Source organism: Stegodyphus dumicola, chromosome 3 (genome assembly GCF_044657685.1).
Source record: "Stegodyphus dumicola isolate Sdum_Otavi_A_Nest chromosome 3, ASM4465768v1".
NCBI classification, from domain to species: domain Eukaryota; kingdom Metazoa; phylum Arthropoda; class Arachnida; order Araneae; family Eresidae; genus Stegodyphus; species Stegodyphus dumicola.
In genome coordinates this window covers 7,141,683-7,164,724 of record NC_140770.1, presented here as the reverse complement: position 1 = coordinate 7,164,724, position 23,042 = coordinate 7,141,683, and the positions used below count along the sequence as shown (strand labels likewise).

The 23,042-nt window shown below is 34.8% G+C and overlaps 1 protein-coding gene across 1 annotated transcript in view; it reads left to right on the top strand.

The window, feature by feature from the left end:
• LOC118196746 (protein O-mannosyl-transferase TMTC1-like) overlaps positions 1–23,042 on the top strand; it is an 848,849-nt gene that overhangs the window by 430,731 nt on the left and 395,076 nt on the right. The gene's annotated exons all lie outside the window — the stretch shown is intronic.

Genomic DNA, 23,042 nt, shown 5'->3' with positions numbered 1-23,042 from the left:
ATCTCCAGAACATTCTATAACAGTACGTGTAGAAAAAGGCGAGAAAAACAACTTGACTACGGGGCTGTGGATTTAATTTCACGTACTTTCAAATAAGAGACCGTCGCCATTAAAAAATGAAAAGAACATACAGTTAGAATTTTAAGTGTATTCTTGACTATGGAATTTTATTATTACATATATATATATATATATATATATATACATATATATTGATTGATTGAAGAGTGCTCCTTTCTTTGTTTATGTGTGTGATTGATACAGCTGACCATCAAATCAAGGGAAAGGTTACTGTCTGCATTTTCGAAGACACACTCAAGACTGCATTTCTAAACGCAGACACACTGTATTTGGAAGACACTCTTCAATTATACGCTGTCGTATATAATAGAATGTTGCTCTCGCTGCACACATCGTAAGTTTACGTTACTGTTGTTGAGTTCCTTCTGTCAGTTCTGAGTAAACTCTTTAGACAGCGCCATGTTCATTTATTCTTTAACACTGTGTACAGCTTAAAAGCAGAATTTAAGTGTACTGTCTGTCAGATGTTGGCGAATATTTCCGAAAGAATGAAGAAATTTGCCAAAGGGAAGGGTGCTTTTAAAATAACAAAAAATAACCGATAGCGAATCGACTATCATTTCTTACTTAAACCGTTCCATGGCACTGTGTTAGTTCTACACTTTTATTCAACTTTACTTCGAGCTCGGAGCAATTCTGCGTAATTCATCTTGAACCAGAATAAGGGAGAACCACTTTCTGACATTTTTTAAAAACTACCCCCATCCCCCTAAATGAAACCTCTTCACTCTGCGTAAAGCCGCGTCCACACCGGATGCTGCATCTAGTAGTGAAACATTAGTTGAAGACGGGTGGGCACTGAAAGGTTTATTAATTTCCCTCGTAACGCAATACGCTTTCAGCTTTAATAGGAAATCGATAGATATAGAATTATGACCAACATCATCAGTTTCTCTGGATTAAAACTAATGGATCCAAAGTCGACTTAATTGCCGTCTGGTTTTTCTTCTGGAAAGAAAAATGAAATTCATTCCTGTCATATTTCAGAGCTGGAAGTTATCAGCTTGAAACGATAGTATTGATTAGAGACAAATATAGCTAACGTCGCATGTCCTATTTAATTTACGAGGGTAAGTTGAAAAATAAGTTTCCCCTGTCGACTGTGGTCAGAGTTGTGTATGAAAGTCAAAAAATAGAATGAGACATTAAAGATATGACATACCTTTATTTTTCCACATAGGTACCAAGTACATTGAGACATTTGTCATATCGCTTGATAAGCTTAAAAAAGGCCCCCCAGGAAAAAATCAGGGCTTTGCATATGGAAGAAGCGTTGAACAGCTTGTTTCACTTCAGCATTGCTTCCAAAGCGCCTTCCCCCGAGATTTTTCTTCAAAGCCGGAAACAGATGGAAGTCGCTTGGTGCGATATCAGGACTGTATGGCGGATGGTGTAGGCGCTCCCAACCAAGAGTTGCAATAGGGCTTTGCGTTGCCGTCGCCGAATGTGGTCTGGCATTGTCATCCAACAGCAGAACGCCAGATGTGAGAAGGCCAGGCCGCTTTTTCCAAATCGCCTCTTTCAATTTCGACAGGGTGTCACAGTAGCGCATAGCATTGATGGTTCCAACCTCCAAAAAGTCCAGCTACAAAACTCCTTGGGCGTCCCAGAAAACTGTGAGAAGCACTTTACCTGCAGAGGGAGTTGACTTGAACTTCTTTCGGACAGGTGATGACGGATGTTTCCACTCCATAGATGCGGCCTTCGATTCTGACGTGGACCCACGTTTCATCCCCCGTCACAATCCGAAACAGAAAGTCATTGCCATCTTCATGGTAACGCACGAGATGTTCCAGGCTGACCCCCATGCGTTGTTCCTTGTGTGTCGAGGTCAATTGTCGGGGCACCCATCGTGCTGACACTTTTCTGTATCGAAGAATGTCGTGGATGATGTTTTGAGCTCGCTCATGTGAGATTCCAAGTTCTTCCGCTACTTCATTGATGGTGATACGCCGGTTCGCTCTAATCATGTCATCCACCTTCCTGACATTTGCATCTGTAGTGGCCGTGCGCTTCCGTCCAGCTCTCGGTATGTCCTCCACTTGCTGACGTCCATCACTGAATGTGCGACACCATCTCCGCACCAGTTGCTTCGACATCACACCTCGCCCATAGACTTCCAGGAGGTGGTTATGGATTTCTGTTCCTGATACTCCACGTGCCCATTCATAGCGGATGAACGCGGATTCATAGCGGAAGTGAAACAAGCCGTTCAACGCTTCTTCCATATGAAAAGCCCTGATTTTTTCCTGGAGGGCTTTTTGAAGCTTATCAAACGATATGACAAATGTCTCAATGTACTTGGTACCTATGTGGAAAAATAAAGGTATGTCATATCTTTAATGTCTCATTCTATTTTTTGACTTTCATACACAACTCTGACCACAGTCGACAGGGGAAACTTATTTTTCAACTTACCTACGTATTACATAATTTTGTATAAATTTACCTCCGTATTTCGATTTAGTAGTTTTTGTTTAATTTAGGGTTTGACTGCCTTCCTCCCCAGCATACGATCTGAAATGATAGGCACTTGCTTAGTTTAAAAAACTAAGATAAAGCTGTATATTCATCTGTCAGATAAAAAAAATTACAATTACGCTTGCAGTTTATCTCTCATCAACTTCTATATGTAGGTTAAGGAGTCAGAATTTCGGTCTGAAAATTCGATAGGGAGTTCTAAGCGAATAGGCACGAATGAGGGTCCCAAAAACAGGATTTGAGTATTTTTGCAATGATGTCTATCTGTGTGTTATCTATAGACAACAATTTACTTATTTACAAGTCCATTCTCAGACCATTGCTTTGTTATGCTAGTCCCATCTGGGCTCACACACGCAAGACAAATAGAGGCAAGCTGCAGGCATGCCAAAATATTGTCCTAAGACAAATTACCAGGGCCGAATGGTACATTCGCAACAACCGCATCCATGAAGAACTGGGCATGGAACAGTTAAGATCCTTTTACTATAGGCTTGCCAAAAGATTCCATGCTCCGCAGCAGCAAATTAATAATCCATGTATCAAGATATGTGATTATAATTACAATGATCTCGCAAATATGGACAGGCCGCTGGCCCAACCCAATGTATATATCATGTAACCTGTTACCTTATGACTGCAGTTACCTTTTTGTTTTTGTACCTTATCTTTTTACTCGTATGTGTTCGAATTATGTCTTACTGCTTCATATTTAATAATTAATGTGTTATGTAAACTTTCTCATGTTTTTTAATGTGGATTCAGACTACTGCTAAACTTGTCACTTACCATGTTTCACTCCATGTCACGGCTCGAAGGCTTTTCTGTGCCTTCATCTTCGCCTTAACACCTAAAATCCTTTTCCCAAATAATGCCTAAAACATTAAAAAAAATATTATTTTGATACCCTTAAGCTTATATGCTCTGTTGCACAGTTAATATATATATACATGTTCAAAAATATGAACTGTTCTACAAGGGGTAAGGCCTTTGGCCTAGGCATCCTGGTGTCACAAACACCATTCTGCTGGGGAGTGAGATTAAATTTCCAAAAAACATTCTATTTAAGATTTTTAGATTCGTATGAAGAATTTATTAGATTTTGGGTAACATTGGACGACCAGAAGTGGTACTTGACTGGAAGTGCATAGCAGTATTTTAATGGGCAACGGAAGTGATACTTTACTTGAAACCTATACCAACTCTACAATAATCTAATCCAAAGCGGGTCTGCTTTTAGTATTGATTTTAATATGAATGGGATAAACATATTATATGTTGACTAAAATTAGTAAACCCTTTAACTAGAAGCTCTTAAAAGAAATTTGTGAAGGTATATATTACGATATAATCCAAAGCTTCTCAAACTTGATGTTTGAAACTCGTATATGATTGAGAAATACAATGTTAGATTTCAACTTTTGACTGTAGATCGTAAACCAGAAGTGGTACTTTACTTGGTACTTTTAACATATTTACTCGAGAAAATATAGAATCACTGTAATAAGACCCTGACAAGCATATTTTGCCGCCTGTTGGTTGGTTCCTGTGTAGTCAGACTTCGACCTGAGGCAAGCAATCAGATTTGGGAAATAAAACTTCATTTTAAGAGTGGTTTTAAGTTTAAAAATGCTAGGAAATGGAAAATGTATAATGATTTTAACGTGTTTGGTTAGTTTAATTTCGTACAAATATTTGATGATTTTAATAATAAACTAGAAGTGTTATTTTTTATTACACATGAGTGTAGTCGTTATAGACACAAATTATAGAATAATCTGTAGCACCCAAAGAAAAGCCCTTGTAGAATAACCTTGCACCCCCCCCCCGAAAAAAAAATCGGACAGTTCTATATCTCCCTTTCTACTGATTGTCAAAATTTAACTTGCGTTTTACGCAAAATTTAACTTCCGTTTTACGTCAAAATTTAACTTGCTTGTCAAAATTTAACTTGCGTTTTACGCAAAATTTAACTTGCGTTTTACGCAAAATTTAACATGCGTTTCACGTTAAAATTTAACTTGCTTGTCAAAATTTAACTTGCGTTTTACACGTCACGAAAGCGCGATCGTGGGAAAGAAAGGAGGAAAACAAAATAAAAGTTGGGGGTGGGGGGCAACTCTGTGCATAGATTAGAACAAGTCGGAACTTACGGAACACACACTAGTAAAAACCGATTGGTAAGCCATCCGATTCTCTGACGAAAAGAATAATGCTTTTAAATTAAAATGACCAGCCGGCGTAACTGCGTCCTATCATGTTTAACCCTTAATTTAAATCCTCAATGATCTGTCGAGAGTAATTTTTTTATGCTTTAGTATGGATGCTAAGTCGTCGAGCAAAAAGAGAGAACTAAATTTTTGATTGCTCAGTGAGTTCTGTCAGATTGTTTTGGATTACTCCCATTTTCGAAAACATTGCTTGTAAAGTAAACAATTATCCCCCGAAAATTCCAAGGTATACCCATTTTTTTCTTCTTTATCGTTCTTTTCTTTGCCATTTCTTTCGCTTCACCTTTCTGAATCACATTAACCGAGATGTTAATGTGACTGCTAACGTTGGAAACAATAACGAAAGTAAAATAGGCAACTCCTTCCTTAAAGCTCATTCATGTGATGATAACTTAAGACTAAAGTTTTAAGGCTACAAATCATAATAAAAAGGATTATAACACCTTATGGACTGTATTAATATAATCTTAAAATTCGCAGTTTTAAATATGTATTAATATATAACATGTTACCTGTTTTCCAAATTAAAAATCTTAAAACCTCGGATTCCATTTTCAGTTGCTTTACAAATTGTTGCCATCCTCAGCTTTAAAACAAAGTGTAATTGAATTAAAATTTTTAATATTTTCCTGTGTTTCCAAACACTGATTTAGCATTTTGGTGTGTTAATATTTTGTAAAACACTTTTGAATAAAAATGCAGAACACAAGGGTAAATAAAAATTTAGAAATTTCAAGCACTAGCAGTTTTTACGAGTGAAGATATCCGGATTCGATTCGGACATCTTCATCAATTCAATATACATATAAATAAAATATAGGTATTCAAAATGTAGATAGTATACATTATTATAGATAATGCCATGTTAGGCACTAAATACGAGTATATCTTGCATAGATTATGATAAAAATATTGTATCGTAAATCTTATTGTATTATCATATCGTATAATAAATATATTCAAATAGGTACAATAATAGCTTTTTTTTCAATATATTTATAGTAATAGCGCTCAATAGCAAGGTATATATAGTAAAGATAAAATATAAATCGTGTTTCCTGGAGTATTTTGAACAATTTAAAAGGCTGTATCCCTTTTCAAATCATTGCCATCAAATACAGTCGCCCTGTATTATATTTGAAAAAATTAAATAATGAAGAATCTGCATAAATGTATATATTTTTCTCGCATTGTGATAAAACAACTGTAACTAGAGCCATCAAAATTTTGAATAACGTAGTCTTCCATAGAGTATGGGCATGTGGAAGCCCTAATTTGAATTAGAAATTTGTTTTATGATCGATTTCGGATTTTGTAACACTAAACGATTTCAAAGCGAGCAATGGCAACGCTGTACGAAATTTCTTTTTCTCTCCAGCGCGCGAGACTCTGTATCAGAAATTCTAAAGATAGGCTCATTTTAAAATTAGTTTGCGATATTACTATTGAACTGAATTTTATATTTTGAGTACGTCTAACATAATATTTAATAAATAAAGGTAACACATAAAACGTTAAGAAAACGCCCCTTTGGACGTAATTTAAAATCTGAAACCTTTCATATTTTTTATTTAATCAAATTTTATCGTCCGAAAATTGAGAGGAGAAACATTATGCCAGTTATTTCATTTCCGAAAGTTGCTGTTACAGTAAAAACAGAACAAATGAAAAGTAGTCACTTATTAAACTCCCGGCAGCTATCGTAATATTATTTTTTAAAAGAAACCTACATTACAATAAGAATGCGTAGTGATAAAAACATAACGCTATCTGACAGATATGGAGTCGACAAGTGAAATGAAGGTCTACGTGTCCGGCTCAGCTACCCTGTAAGGATCTCACAGAACGAGTCTTGACCATAATTCCCAAAAAGAACATCGGAGGAAGGAAGAAGAAGAAAAGCAAACAAAATACTTGAATTTCGAAATGTAGTACACATCAGTAGTAGATAATTGAGCTACAGTGGGCTGAAACGTAAATAAAAGAAGAAGGGTGAAATCACATATTTGGAAAGTTTCTTAAGTTACTCTAAGAATACTTGCCAGCTCCGAAAGGTTGCTTAACGAAGAGTCGGGACAAATTACGTTTCAAATCATAAATGCGAGGTAAAGTAAAATAGATGAAATGATAATACGATAATGTCGAAACAAATTGAATACAGTCATAAAAGTAAAAATAATCAAGGGAATACAACTGGCTAGTTAACGAGCTCTCAGAGGGAAAGGGAAACAGTGTACAACAGGGGGGAAGATGCGACTATTTTCAGAACCTAGAGCTAACATACTAGGAGGTGGATTGTGGTATCAACGCCCTGTGCAAAATTTTAGTAAAAAAAAAATATTTGTACGCAAATATCTTCTTATTCAAAAACTGCAGAGGAAATGATTTCCCTAACATTTACATTATAGCGAAGATTCATTTGAAACCTGTCAACTATCCAGATACATTACGCTCTCAATAAAGAAAAACAGATTCTTCCAAAGACTGTAGTTTAAACATCGTTTTGCTTTCTCTTCGAGCTCTTTTTTTTAGGAGGGAGGACGGATAAAAGAGATCGAAGACTTTTATTTTTTCATTTTTTTTATTTGCTATCGCCTGCTGCAGATGTACGATGGCGATGATGCAGGTCCTGAAAATCGATACGTTAGCCATCTTTCCGACGTTCGTTTCTACTTTCCCCCTCTTGCCTTCTTTTTTTTTTTTTTTTTTTTTTTTTTTCCCTTTCTTTTGTCGTCTGAGTGAGATTTTCTTTTCTTATTTCGATCCCTGAGTCCGAGGCAAAGCGTTTTCTTGTTCTCTCATTTAGAATAATCGTCGGCAGCTTATACCCTTGGGGGGGATTTCTGCATATTATACTTCAGTTTAAAATCTAGGTACAGTCAAACCCGGCTATTACGAACATCAATGGACCGAAAATACGGACGGTATATCCTGTAGTTCGCTGTACCCGATTCATATGAAAAAGAGAAATATTTCAAATAAGTCTAAAACTTTATTGATGAATCACGCAGAGTGACTGGCACTGCTGTAGAGTCATTAGGTTAGTTGGAAACAGAAAAGATGAAAAATATGCAACCGCCTTCGCCGGGAATCGAACCACGGACCTCTCGAATACCGGCCCAGCGTGCTACCGTTACACCACGAAGGCACGCTAGGGAAGTGGGAGAAATACCTTATATACTCCCCTTCTTAAAGGGCGACTATTGTTTTAGGGGACCTAGTCGCCAAATCCTTGGTGCAAAGAATCATCATTAACAACCCATTTTAGTTCGGGCACCACTTGTAGAGTCATTAGGTTAATTGGAAGCAGAAAAGATGAAAAATATACAACCGCCTTCACCGGGAATCGAACCACGGACCTCTGGAATACCGGCCCAGCGTACTACCGTTACACCACGAAGGCACGCTAGAGATGTGGGAGAAATACCTTATACTGCTACATCTAAAAAATACAAATAGTAATTTATAAAATTCATAGAATAAACATTAATTACAATTACGTGCAGTTACTAAATTACTGTTTCTTTTTAGTCCAAAGGGATTTGAATCCCGAAGGACTATTAGTTTCGTTTTGGCATTTTGCGTCGGACTCATAAATGTCGGTTCACTTTTCAAACTGTTGCCACAAAATGTTAGAGTCCTGCATTATATTTGAAGAAATTAAATAATGAAAAATCTGCATAAATGTATGTATATTTCTCGTATTGTGATAAAACAACGGTACATAGAGTCATCGAATTTTGAATAACGTAATCCTCCAACGAATATGAGCATGTGGAAGACCAAATTTGAAATTTGTTTTATGATTGATTTCCTATTTTTTAAAACTTTGACGAATTTTTGATTAACAAACTGAAGGATTTCAAAGCGAGCAATGGCAACGTTGTGCAGAAAAAACATTTTTATCTCCAGCGCGTGAGTCTCTGTATCGGAAATTCTAAAGATAGGCTCGTTTTAAAACTATTTTGCGATATTGCTGTTGCACTGGATCTTATGGTTTAAGTGCGAGGAACATGATATTTAATAAAGAAAGGTAACACACGAAATGTTAAAAAACGCCCCTTTGGACGTAATTTAAAATCTGAAACATTTCAGATTTTTTTTTTTTTTTTTTTTCCAGTTTACGCTAATAATTACCGTACGTTAATAATTTTAACGAAAATTACGGCTTAGAGCTCTTCCTCCAATGATATGTTTCTGTCTAAAGTCCTGATTTACAGTTATGAATAAACAATAATCTAGAACAGAATGGCATCTGAAAAATGAATGGTATCCGAATGATTCAATAGAACTGGAATGGCTTGAATGGAAATACGATTCAAGTTTTCTGTCTCAATGGTTCGATGTTTCTTTGGCATGTCTCAGTAGAATCTTCTGAAATATGTTTATGGTGTGCCGTGATTTTTGAAGAACTGAATCCTTTCGTTTAGAATACAGAAAGATGGGGATGGAGATAAAAGAATAAAACTAATTTGCTTTATTCTAAACAAGATGAATATAAAAGATGAGTATGAATTTTCAGTTGAAAATTTCGGAAAGTCTATATAAACGTATGCAAAATTCGGTCCAGGATAAATACAGATTTCGTTACATCCAGTTTTTGTACATTTGGAGATTCGTCGCTAAAGTAGCTAAATAACATTTCAGTATATAGGAAATTATACAGTAAGAAGTGTGTGTGTGTGTGTGATTATGGCAAAGCCTCGAGGGCTATCTGCCTAATGGGAGGGATGCCTTTGTGGAGTACTTTTAAAGGGAAACTGGCTTGTATACACGTTACACATGGGGAAAACCACGAAAACGCCCATGCAGCCAGGCCGTTCGCGGGATTCGAACCTCGGACCGAACTACCCGTGTTCAGCGACTTTACCGCTCGGCCGCTGGTGGGCTTATACAGTACGAAGAGGTTTGTTCGTTATATCCTTGGGTTCAATTATAGTCCGAGTACTTCTCATTCAATAAATTCGTTAGTACATAAAAACCCAAAGCGTCTTCATTAAAATTGTAAAACAAAGAACAATATAAACCACCAAATACACTTAAAAACAGCTAACAATACTTTTACAATTAAAATTAGATGGAGTATTCAAAAACAAGCAGTTTGGCCAGCGGTAGAAAGACAAAATTTTCGGTGCATAAAAATTGAAAAAAGTAATTTTTGGCCCCAATGTGCAAAAAGATACCGAAGTTAGTGCACCAACTGACTTCATTCATTATTTTACTAAGAGTTTCAAATGTAAGCAAATGGCGGTTTCGTTAGCGCCACTCGAACTTTTAAATTATTGATAGTTCTACACCTATTGCATGCAGATTAACTAAAAGCATAAAACCCTTAACTGGGTCATGGGAACAACATAATTCAGTCACTTTTAAGGTAAAAAATGCAAAATTTGCCAACATAAAAAATTAAAAACCGAATTTACTGTTTAGTAACATGGGAACAACATAATTCAGTTACTGGATATGGAGACAACATAAGGGATATGGAAACAACATAATTCAGTCCCTTTTAAAGCAAAAAAAATGCAAAATTTGCCAACATAAAAAATTTAAAACCGAGCCGGATAACAGAATGGAAATATATATACATATATACATACGTTTTATGTAGCCGATTGAAACGAAAAACATAATTGCACAATTACATGATACAGCAATCCCATGTACAAAATTTCATGGGTTATGCAAGACACGTTCGCATGTATGTACGTACAGACTTCACGCAATCCATTTTACAATCCGTTTTTTGAAAAAAAAAAAAAAATCTGATGTTTACTTCCTTGTATTGGAATATTAAATTATAGGCATTTTTTCTTGCATTTCGTTTAAACTTATAGGATTGAATTAAATCTACTTCGCCGACAGCGCATAAACCGCAATAGAATAAAGGCATTCTTTAAAATTCACTCTAGTATTTGTTTACCATAGCGACACTCTGGCGCTAGATTCACTTAACAGTATTAATAATTATATAACAGTTAACTTATATAATAATTACATAACGGAAACTAAGTTAACTGTTATATAATCCAATAATTATATAACAGTTAACATATATATTTCGTTCATATTATAACTCATAGTGCACAAAATATATATCGTTTAAAGAATAGAATTATCTAATCCTTGCCACATGTTTTATTCAAATACTATAATAAAGCTAGAATGATGTATAAAAGAAATTAAGCAAGCAAAACAAAAAAGAAACAGTTTTTCACAGACGATTGAGTATTTCTCATTGAATTAATTCAGTTCTCACTTCGCGAGAAGGCAAAAATACATAAAAACTCGAAATATCTATTTTAAAATTTACGAAGTAAATTTCAAACACTTATTTCCTCGAAAAAATTCCGGAAAGAATTAAGCATGATTTAATTGGCAATAATAAATGAATGCGTTATCTTTATTGTTGCGAAGCTAAGTTCCTCTAGATTGGCAACAAATCCACTAGTCTCCTGTTTCAAATGTAAACATCAATGGCCGCCATTAAAAAAAGGCTTAGCGGCAATTAAACAACTTTAAAATTACTGATAATTCTAAAAATATTGCACACAGATTTACTAAAGGCATAAAATCCTTAACCGGAAGATAAAAACAATATAATTCAATCATTTTTAAAGCAAAAAATGTACAATTTACAAACATATAAGAGTAAAGAAACTGAGATCACCGAGCCGGGTAACAGAGTGGATATATATATAAATATATTTATATACGTTTGGTGCGGCCGACTGCAACCCAAATACGAGGTGCACATCTACATGCAGTCCTATATACAAAATTTCAACGTTCTGAGGCTAGTCGTGTTCGAGTTATGCGAGATACGTACGTACGCACGTACGTACATACGTTCGTACAGATGCCACGAAAAATTCTCTTCAGAATTAATTTTAAAGCAGTTTTATAATTTTTTTGGAGGAAAAGAGTATTTTATTCTGTCCTTACGTACAGATATCACGCAAAAACATCGTTGAATTGCATTCGATAGAGGTCAAAATGGATATTTTTGTTGAAATACGCTGCCTGAAACTTTTCGCGATTACAATACTTCCTTTTTACTTCGTACAAGGAAGTAAAAAAGAGTCCTTTATTCTGTCCGTGCGTACAGATATGAGGCAAAAACCTCGTTCAAATGGATTAGTGAGCGGTCACAGTGGATATTTTCGTTAAAAGCAGTTTCGTCAAATATGGCAATGCTTTTCCTGGATACGACCATCTTACTTCATTGTGCAGCAGGAGGGAGGCTTCCCATATTCTTCGCGCACTGAAGTAACAATTTATTATTTTTATTATAAGCGTTTATTAATGTACACTTTCTACATAGTGATCAAATACATAGAAAACTCGCGGCTTACAAATCCCAATATGATTTGTTAAAAACGAAACTCGTTTGATGAATACTCACCGCCAAGTGACTCAAACGATTAGCCAAGTTACTCATATTTACATGACGCTAAGTTTCGAAAAGATCTGAGCGGTTTCAGGAATTCTCGAAAGTTTAAAAAGGAGCATAAAACATCTCGAACACACATTTGAAGTTCCAAGCAAATGACCAAGCTCCTCTAGTAAAGATAAGAACTTCTGTTCTGAAAATGGTACTTCCAAAATTTTTTATTCTCTGTTTCTTATTCTTTAATTTCATTCAGTTTTATTATTTTTATTACTATTTTTTTGGAACGGTCCTGGAAAAGGCACACGCGGAGCACAGAATGGAAATAGCGTTTACGTAAGTTGGATACTTAAGCGCTGCTCCTTTAAAAAAAAATAATAAAATAAATAAATAAATAACTTCAAGTTCATGAATAATTTTTCATTGCTTAGAAATTTTAAATCGGAATTTATCTTGTTCTAATGTCCAATTTTTGTCCACAAATTAAAATATCTACCACATCTATTGTTTCTAATAATAATAATAAAAAAATATTTTTTTCAGAAATATTAGTTCTGTTATCAATTGGTTATTTACAATCTTACGGATTAAAATTAATTTTTTGTTTTTTGCATATTTTAATGAATATTTTCTCTCATTTTCCCTTAACTAGAAAATCCGTTTATTATGGTTTTGTTTAATACAATATGGCGAATTATACCGGGGGCTATTTGCCTAGAGAGGGATGCCTTTGCGGAGGAATTTCTAGAAGAAACATGGTATTTACGCTACACATGGGAAAAACTACGAACACCTAACTTATATAGTTTCAAATATTGCAACGATATTACCTTTTGATGCCTAGTATAACTTTGATGCATTCATATAAATATAAAACAGTAACAAAAGGTCTGAAGGTTACAGATTAGAATTCCCGATGCAGCGTTAACTGTTGGCATACATGTTTCTATTTTTTTTTTTTTTTCGTCTTTTCTCTGTTCATCGCATGAATGTTCAATTTTCTTACTAAGATGGATTTACAAAACTCGTTTGTTTTTTGTCATTTTATTATCAACGTGTAGTGTGTTTATTTATTAAATATCACAATTTTGGCCCTTGTAAAATTCCATTCAACAGCAAAACCACAAAATATAGAAAATAGCGTATCTGTAGAATTTCCGATGGACAGTCTCGCGCGCTGAAGATAATCCCCCCGTACAGTGTTGCCATTGCTTGCTTTGAAATCGTCGAATTTATTAACCAAAAATTCATTAAATCAAAGATATACACGTTGAAATTGGGTGCTGTACACGTATTTAAATATGCTAGCTTATTAAAAACTGTTTCAGTTATTAAATTGTTTCAAGAAGGGTGTCATAATAACGATTGTCATATGCAGGGTACCGTGGCAAATAAGAGTTTGGTATCCCCTGGCTTATGTTCTAAATTATAATTGTTAAAGTATTTACAGAAGATTCACATGTTTTGCGTAAAAATATATCTAAATATCGCAATGATCTTTAAATATGAGTATCAGTAGACACTGATTTTGCTGTCTTTACTGATCTCATGTGCCCTTTTAATTTAAAAATGTATGTATTTTTATTTTTTAACCCGGAAGAAGTCGCACCAAGAAAAGTTACTAGAGTGGGCACGTGGGGTATCACATACCCCAATATTTAAAGCACAATAAAATAGTATTATTTAGTTTTAAAACTTTTTTTTTTTGTTCTCGTGTATTATAAACAAGTGAATAATAATTGGGTTTCAAAAAATTAATTTCCGAAATAATCTTAGAGTTAAAATTAAGATAAATGAAAATGATAAAAAAATAAACAGCATGCCTCTAAGTTTCATTGAATTTCTAATACACCATGCTTATTTTATTTCTTCACACTTTGAACGAAATACATTCATGTGTTCTTGGCACAGAATGTTTTCACACTTTAAATATTGCATTCACGTTCTTCTGTCCTTGGCGCGAGGGCAAAGAATTTATCACATCTTTCATACTTCATTGTTTCGAATTTCATGTATTCGTTTTAATTCTTCGTCGAAACTTCTGCTTTTGTTTTGCATGCAGTACGTCAATTTCTTGGAAAAGTATTAATCTCTGATCTTTGTTAAATACTTTTTTTCATTAATTGTAATGTTAAGTCCTTCAAAAACAAACTTCTGTTTCTGGCTGGTGAATTAGCAGTTGAATGTAACATAATTCAAGCATTTATTACAGCAACATTCAGTGCAGGAAAGAAAATTACCATTGGCCGCCTCCTTGTTATTCCGGCAATTGAATAATTGGCTGACATTTCATCCCCATATCCACTGCTCCTTTAGTCATATTATTAAAACATATAATTCCTTACGTTTTATTTTCTCCAATAGTATCATCTATAGTATGATCGTTATATAATGTTGAAAGCATAAGAACAGTTTTTCCTCTTTTAGGAACATCAGGAATTAATGTTTTATCTTTTTCGAAACCAAAACATTGTGGAAAATATTCTTAGTTTTATCTTCAGTTTCCGAAATCCAATCTTCATCGCTTTCAAATATTTGTAATAAATCTCACAGGCGTTGCATCTCCAATTCATAGGGATTCATTCTTTTTACCATAATGCGGTTAGAAATTTTTAAGAATTTAATGTCAAGTAGTTTAAAATCACTTGCGAGTAGAAATATTTACTGTTACACTCTAGAAATAAATTTCTGAATTAAATATTCGGTCAGGAAAACACTTACACGAACAGGCGCGTGGGGTGTGTCATACCCCACTTCCAACAAAATACCGATAAATCTTTTTCTGAAACACACAGGCAAAGAAAAAGCGGTTCTGAAAGTCAACCACAACTGGAAACTCAGCTACTGAAAGCAGCACAGAATTTCAGTTTCACAAGTTAGGAATATTCTAATTTTATGTAGGGTTGGGGTAAAATACACCCCACGCGCTTACCGGTTAAAGGTGAAATTTTAGGGATGTTTTTAATTAAAGTTACTGTCAACTTCTAACGTTGTTTCAAGGAGTTTCAAATTGTTTTAAAATTGTTTCAAGGAGGGTGTTTATATGCAGGGTACAGCGGCAGATAAGAGTTAATTAAAGTTACCGTCAACTTCTAACGGAACACTCTCGAATCTCCCGCATTTAGTCAGCGTATTGCAATCTAGAAATCAAATACATATGTATTTCCATGCTGAGGATATTGGGAAGAAGTTACGTTAAAAATCAAGATACTTGTTTTCGAATCTGGTGAATTTTAAATTATATTTCTTCATAAATATTGGGCAAACAATATTTTATAGTTTGATATCTATAGAAGAGATCCATAAACCCAACGTGAATCTAAAATAATAGCCAAGGGATTATTTAGTAATGACATGCTGAAGTTTGTAAGAGTATTACGATTTTGCTATTGATGTTGTTTCCCTGGAACATCAAAGTTAATTAGAGCTCGAGAGAATTGGATATAAATTTCCAACCGATAAAATTAGTGAGTTAAAACAGACAAAACGTTGTCCAGATTCCAAGGGAATTCTTGTTATTATCTTAATCCATTTAATAAGAAGATATTAGAATCTGGTATTCTCAGAATACATTCTTACAGCAAAGTTTCTGGCATAATTTCTCTTCCGAATACTGTACTATCTTCCAGATCTAAAGAAATGATATTAAAATTGAGAAAAATGTGTATAATATAAAACACGTAATATACAAGCACTTAATGCATTGGTAAAAGTCCTTCAGCTTTCAATTTCACGGCCGTTGGTATCTTATAGTGTATATACACTTCTGATAGAAAAATGTTTTATATCACGCAAAGACTTGTAGTTTTGTATTTTATCATTAAAACACTAATTTTGTATGAAATACGAAATTTAACTTCGGAAAGGCTTCTCTGGTTTCTGTACATACATTAAGAAAATTTTCTACTTATGATAAAAACAAGGAGAAAACTTATAAAAACTCACAACTCACTGAGACATTTAATGTTAAAATCAGATTTCCTACTTACCGAACAGAAATCGAAATGTTAGTGGCTACAAAGTATACGCAACTAAAAATAAAATATCGCTTAGAAGGCTTTTAACATATTTACATGACGGCTATTTCTATGTAAATTATCTTGAAAATCTTTGATATTGTTTTCCCAAAATGACGATCTTATTCACAGAATTGTACATAATTTGTGCTCTAGAAAACACTGGAAGCTTTCAGCCTTGCACCTAGGCAACTCATAACATTATTTGGAATAATTAAATATGAAAACTATTTGTAATTTAATAATCGTTTTACGATTATAAAATTGTGAATTTAAGTAATAAATGTATTCCAAATGTATTAAGTAATAAATTTATTCCAAACTTATAAAGAAATACATTAAGTAATAAATGTATTCCAGTATGTATTCCAAATTGGATAGCATTTTTGTTTGATAATGCGAGTAAAATATGTACAATATTTATACATTCAAATCCTTTTTTTTTACTAACTAGACGGCTTAACCCTTTCCGGCACACTACCTTTTAAAGTCGGAGTTTTGATAAAAAGATAAAAAAACAAAAATAAATAAAAAAAGTTAGGCAGTCTAATTAGGCCTAGAGGAGTACACAAGTAAAATTTTGTGAAGATAGCACTTATGGTTTTAATTCTGTGGGTGTGCCCAAAGTGGCACACTGATTGAATAGAGCTTCGAAAAAGAGTGCTGAAACGAGCATTGTTGTCAATGAACTGACCGATGAGATGCGTAGAATCAAAGATTACAGACTCTCAGTTGTCCTAGATGATCGGTGAGCCCAGAGTGGCACACTGATTGAATAGAGCTTCGAAAAGAGTGCTGAAACGATCATTGTTGTCAAAGAACTGACCGATGAGATGCGTAGAATCAAAGAATACAGACTCTCAGTTGTCCTAGATGATCGGTGAGCCCAGAGTGGCACACTGATTGAATAGAGCTTCGAAAAGAGTGCTGAAACGAGCATTGTTGTCAAAGAACTGACCGATGAGATGCGTAGAATCAAAGAATACAGACTCTCAGTTGTCCTAGATGATCGGTGAGCCCAGAGTGGCACACTGATTGAACAGAGCTTCGAAAAGAGTGCTGAAACGAGCATTGTTGTCAATGAACTGACCGATGGGATTCGGAGAAACAAAGAATACAGACTCTCAATTGTCCTAGATGATCGGTGAGCCCAGAGTGGCACACTGATTGAATAGAGCTTCGAAAAGAGTGCTGAAACGATCATTGTTGTCAAAGAACTGACCGATGACATGCGTAGAATCAAAGAATACAGACTCTCAGTTGTCCTAGATGATTGGTGAGCCCAGAGTGGCACACTGATTGAATAGAGCTTCGAAAAGAGTGCTGAAACGAGCATTGTTGTCAATGAACTGACCGATGGGATTCGGAGAAACAAAGAATACAGACTCTCAATTGTCCTAGATGATCGGTGAGCCCAGAGTGGCACACTGATTGAATAGAGCTTCGAAAAGAGTGCTGAAACGAGCATTGTTGTCAATGAACTGACCGATGAGATGCAAACAAACAAATAATACAGACTTTCAGTTGTCCTAGATTATGGGTGAGTCCGGTGTGGGCACACCTAGGGTTCGCCATTTGGTTTTAGGCAAGATTTCAAGGATATAGAATAAAACTGATATAGAATAAGGAAATTAGCACACAGCCAAAAGATAACATAGGAATTTCTTTCCAAACAATTCCTTTTATACCTTATAAAAATCTGGATTATGTCTTTGAAAAATGAGCGTCTTAAATAACTAAAGATGACTAAAATATATGGACTGGTTTGTGTTGAGCTGCCATCTGCTATAAATAAAAAAAGGTTCAGAGTAACCTATAAATCCTTTTTCATTCAATTTTTCTGTGCGTACAGAAGGAAATTTTTAGGTGTGTCTAGACCTAAACTGTGCCGCAGAGGGTTAAAGGGGGTCACATTTTAAAAGTAAGGCTTAATTTCTATATTACATTTTTTCACCCGATTCACCAAATTTCGAATATGAAATGTCAATCACTCTCTGTTTAATTCTTTGTAGGCCATGCCTGAGAAAATTAAGCGCTAGTAATGCAAATAATTAATTAGTGTTTGAATTATGAGTAATTTGTAAATAGTGCTAAGTAATGCGTATTCCTTGACGAAAGCAATTGCAAGGATGCTTTGATTGTTCTGATTTCACAATATCCACATGCAGAAATTGTACTATTTCTGAGCGCGAAAATTTTAAAACCCTAAGTGATTATAGATGAGTGAATGGAATTCAGTGATTAATAATTAATGTATGGAAAACGCAGCCAGTTTGATTTGATTGCATATCACGTTATGCAGGAAATTAAAGATTGTTTTGAAATATGTGTTAAATTTTAAAGCATTTCAGTACGTATATCTTCTGTGCCATTGCAATATTTTAGGTTATAGTTGTCGAGCTCTGGTCATGTGTTCTGCAACATCCCGGGTGAAATTTCTTGTACAACACAGCATTACAATATACTGTTACATACGTTATTGCAATACTTATCTTTCGCATTTGAAAAAAAGCTTAATATTTCTTTGGTAAAACTAGCCAGCCAAATATCTTTCTAAATTATCTTGAAAATCTTTGATAGTGTTATTAGGACTAGTGTTTCTTCGGACTTGCTTTGGAAACATGAATTATCCTGACTCGGAACAGGGAGCTTACTCAAGCTATGTTCAAGAAATTGTGAAGTAGACAATACAAGCAGGAAGGGTATACGAAACCCTTTATTTTTCTATCTTTACAGGAATTTCCGAAACTTCGGAATACAGAGACCAACCACTTGTGGTCTGAACGTAAGAATATAAAAACTACTAGCTAAAACTCTAACTAAAACTAACTTTGAATTAGTATACAAGTGCCTAGCATTAAGATTAGCCTTTATTTTAACAAAGGTCCATATGTAGTACGCCGAGCTGCTAAAACTATGATACGTCTGCAATTATCAAGAGGATCTCTGGCCTTGAAGGCAACCAGCAACAGAGCGAAAATAATGGCAAGCGGCTTGCTTCCAATAACTCCTTCCTCTCTCTTGCTTGGCAAAAAGCCACAACTTAAGTACTTGGCGTTAGCAAGACAATTTGCATAAATAAGTTAAAGCGTTTATTAGTTTAATTCTGGCCGGAAGTAGAAAATAAGAAGTGATAGTAAAGATTTAAAATAAAATAAACGTTAGTAAAACTTAGGATCCTTACAGTTTTTTCCCAAAATGAAGATCTTATTCACAGAATTGTACTTAATTCGTACTCTAGAAAACACAGCAAGTTTTCAGCCTTGCACCTAGGCAACTCATAACATTGTTTGGAATATTTAAATATAAAACCTATTTGTAATTTAATGATCGTTTTACGATTATAAGATACGTCAAGATGTCGTTCATTAGTTAAGTTATTAAGTTTTGAAAACAGAAGGAAAGAAAGGGTAAAAAAAATTAAAATCTGAAAAGACTTGGCTTTTAAAAGTTCTTCCAGAAGGGCTTGTCTAGAGCTGAATATGGTTTATCAGTAGAGATTATAGACGTGGCCCAGGTGGAAGATCGAAACATTTTGCAGGATATTAGATGAATAAAGATTTAGGCCAACATGGGAGCGTTCTGTATATCTGTAAGGCTTATCGTAAGTTATTCTTAACAGTTATTTTTAAGTTAAAGCTCTTTTCTTATCTATCCTAATTTCAGCTTACAATTCCTTACCAGAATGAGGTTTTGGAATCGCGTTAAATTCAGATGAGAAGTAGTAGTATTTAAGTCGAAGTTTCGCTGACTTTGGTAGAGAGAATTCAATTTCCTAAATAGAGCGCGTTTGCCTTTTGGCTACGTCTCTCTAAGCTGTTACGACGCTCGGCCGTATTAATTTCTTTTGATAGCTTCGCTAGCTAATTTAATATTGGAGTCCAACTAGTTAGAAATTGTGTTAGCTTCAGCTAAACCTCTTTAGTTATTTATTCGTTAATTTCTTATTTCTTATATTTTTTAATTTAGGCTCAAGTGGAGGCTTTGTTGTACGCCAACACTTGTGATATTATGAATCACTTCAGCCTGTTCCACTATGAAATCCTTAATGAGGACAGGTATACGTAGACCACCCGTTTGCTGCTTTTCCTCTAAACGAGAACCAAAATTTTCACCTTATATTTTTTGGCATCTAAGATGAACATCTAAGATCTTCTACATAATGATACATCTTTTTCTCATGTGTTAGACGGAATGTTCAAGTGTTTTCTCCTTTCCACATGCAAACACGTTCCGTATTCCACTGTAGAGCAAAGCCGGACACATCAGCGAAGATAGTAGACGCCTGCTGATTTTCAGGTCAGTTTAAAGGACTATGTGCTCAATTCAAACGTTCCCGCCAGTGGTGGGAGGTATGCGAGACGCGCAATGCCGGTCACCTAGCTAACACACATTTTTTTATGCAGCCTTCTGTACACTGTGATGTTTAATACTGCTCTAGGTCTGTCTCATGGGTAGAATCTCATGGTCATGGAATCTCATGGTCTCATAACGAAGCTGATGCAGTTGCCAAACAAGCTATAACTAGTGAAGATACACCATTTATTTCTCATCTGTGGCCGAAATCATACTTAAACTTTTAACTTAACAATATAAAACTAAACATGTGCAAAACGACTGGCAATACGGAGAACTAGGCAGAAGGCTATATCAGTTTAACTCAAAAGTAACTGAAAACTGTCTAAAAGGTAACCATCAAATTGCTTTCTCACATGACATGGGGCCCACCAGCGGCCGAGCGGTAAAGTCGCTGAACACTGGTAGTTCGGTCCGAGGTTCGAATCCCGCGAACGGGCTGGCTGCATGGGCGTTTTCGTGGTTTTCCCCATGTGTAACGTGTATACGAGCCAGTTTCCCTTAGAAAGTCCTCCACGAAGGCATCCCTCCTCTTAGGCAGATAGCCCTCGAGGCTTTGCCATACTCACACACACACACATGACATGGCCCATTCCCCACATACGTTCATCAGAGGAATATTTCAACAAGAAATTTATGTGTATGTGGGGAAATAAGAGATCCAGAGCATTATATTAGTACATGCTCCTTTACAAGTGCATCAGATATCGGAATCCTTAATACAAACATTAACGCCTTCATAAAATTTGCAATAAAAAACAAATACATGCGAAAAAAATAGAAAAGACACTAGTTAATATATTTGTCATAAAAGACACTAGTTCATATATTTGTCATATAAAAAAGAGAAGAACTCTTTTAATCAATCACTCCAATTATATGGTTTTGTTAGGATTTGTTCATAGGAACACTACTTGATTTATTTAATAATTATCCGCTTATTATATTATTCATTGTTATATGCTAAATGATTTTCCACAAAATTTTAGTGTAAGCAATATTAGTATCAAATATTCTAAGTATTAAAAATCTACTGGATATCTATTCAAAGTATCTAAATACAATGGCACCGACTGTTAACATTTTCTATAATCTCTTTAATCATATGTTCTTAAATGTGTATTATATAACTCGTGTCCTAAATTTTAATAAGTAATAGAAGGGCAATTGGATAGTACATATTTACTCAAAAGGAAACATTAGGTGTCCCTTTGCACTTCTACACGTATATGTCCTTTCTGTAGCAGAAATAAACAGAGATCTAATCTGAGATGAGTTAGTTATAGTCCCATTGAGACGTTCACCAAGTTACAAATACCGGTCATATGTGCAAGTGGTAAATCTTGGCGTATTTTCGGTAGACCTTCGCGAGAGGAGCCCGTAATTAGAAATGGGTTGCACTACTGGCTTACCACAAAATGTTCGATATTTAGCCATCTTGCAACATCAGACAGCCATTTACCTGCTTCTGAAGGGCCTATGGCTGCATTTCCAATTTCGCTGGTAAATTTCGCCTCCTCAAAACCATATGCTTGTTGTATTGCGATTCTCTCCCGAATGACTGATTTAAAGCTGTATCGTAGATACTTAAAAGGATGCCCTCACCAATCTTTCGCATAATGCTACTCGATTCAATTTGCTTTTATTTGCATCCTATCCCAGTTTCAAACATTTTGGACTACTAATGGCCGATTTATCCCAATTTTCCATTTTGTTACTTAAGGGGGATCATACACCTTAAACCCCTCATGATCTTAAATATCTGACTGTTGCAAGAATTGGGATATTTTATTTATTTTAAAAGCACTTACTTCCAACCCTTTACAACTGACTACATAATACAGCTGCTATGGAAACTAGTAACCAGAAAGTTTGTGTTGCCACAAATATTTTTGTAATTTAATCCTCTTTGTGACAAAATATTTCGCCATGTTTCCACCTTGCGCGCATGATATTTTAAAAATGGCTAATGGTACATACTTGAAATTGGATGGAATTCTTTATATGGACACTATTTTCTAACTGAACCAAAAGTATGATAAATATTTTAATACTGAAAAATTTTATGGACGAAAACATTACAATTTTTTTAATAAAATACATTTTATAACCTCAACGCCAAATAAAATAAAAATTTAACAAGAAATTTTTAGAATTTTAGATTCACAGTAGTTTCCAGACGTTATAAAAACTATATATTAAATATGGAATTAAATTATGCAAAAGAATATTTTAAACTGTGCGCGCAAGAGGGAAACATGACGAAAAATGTTGTCACAAAGCGGATTAAATTATAAAAAATATTTGTGGCAACACAAACTTTCTGATGGCTATTTCAGAAAGCAGCTGTATTATGTAGTCAGCTGTAAAGAGTTGGAAGTAATTGCTTTTAAAATAAATAAGTTATCCTAATTCTTGCAACAGTCACCTATTCGAAGATCTTATGGGTTTTAAGGTGTATGATTCCCCTTAAATTTTAGATTCACT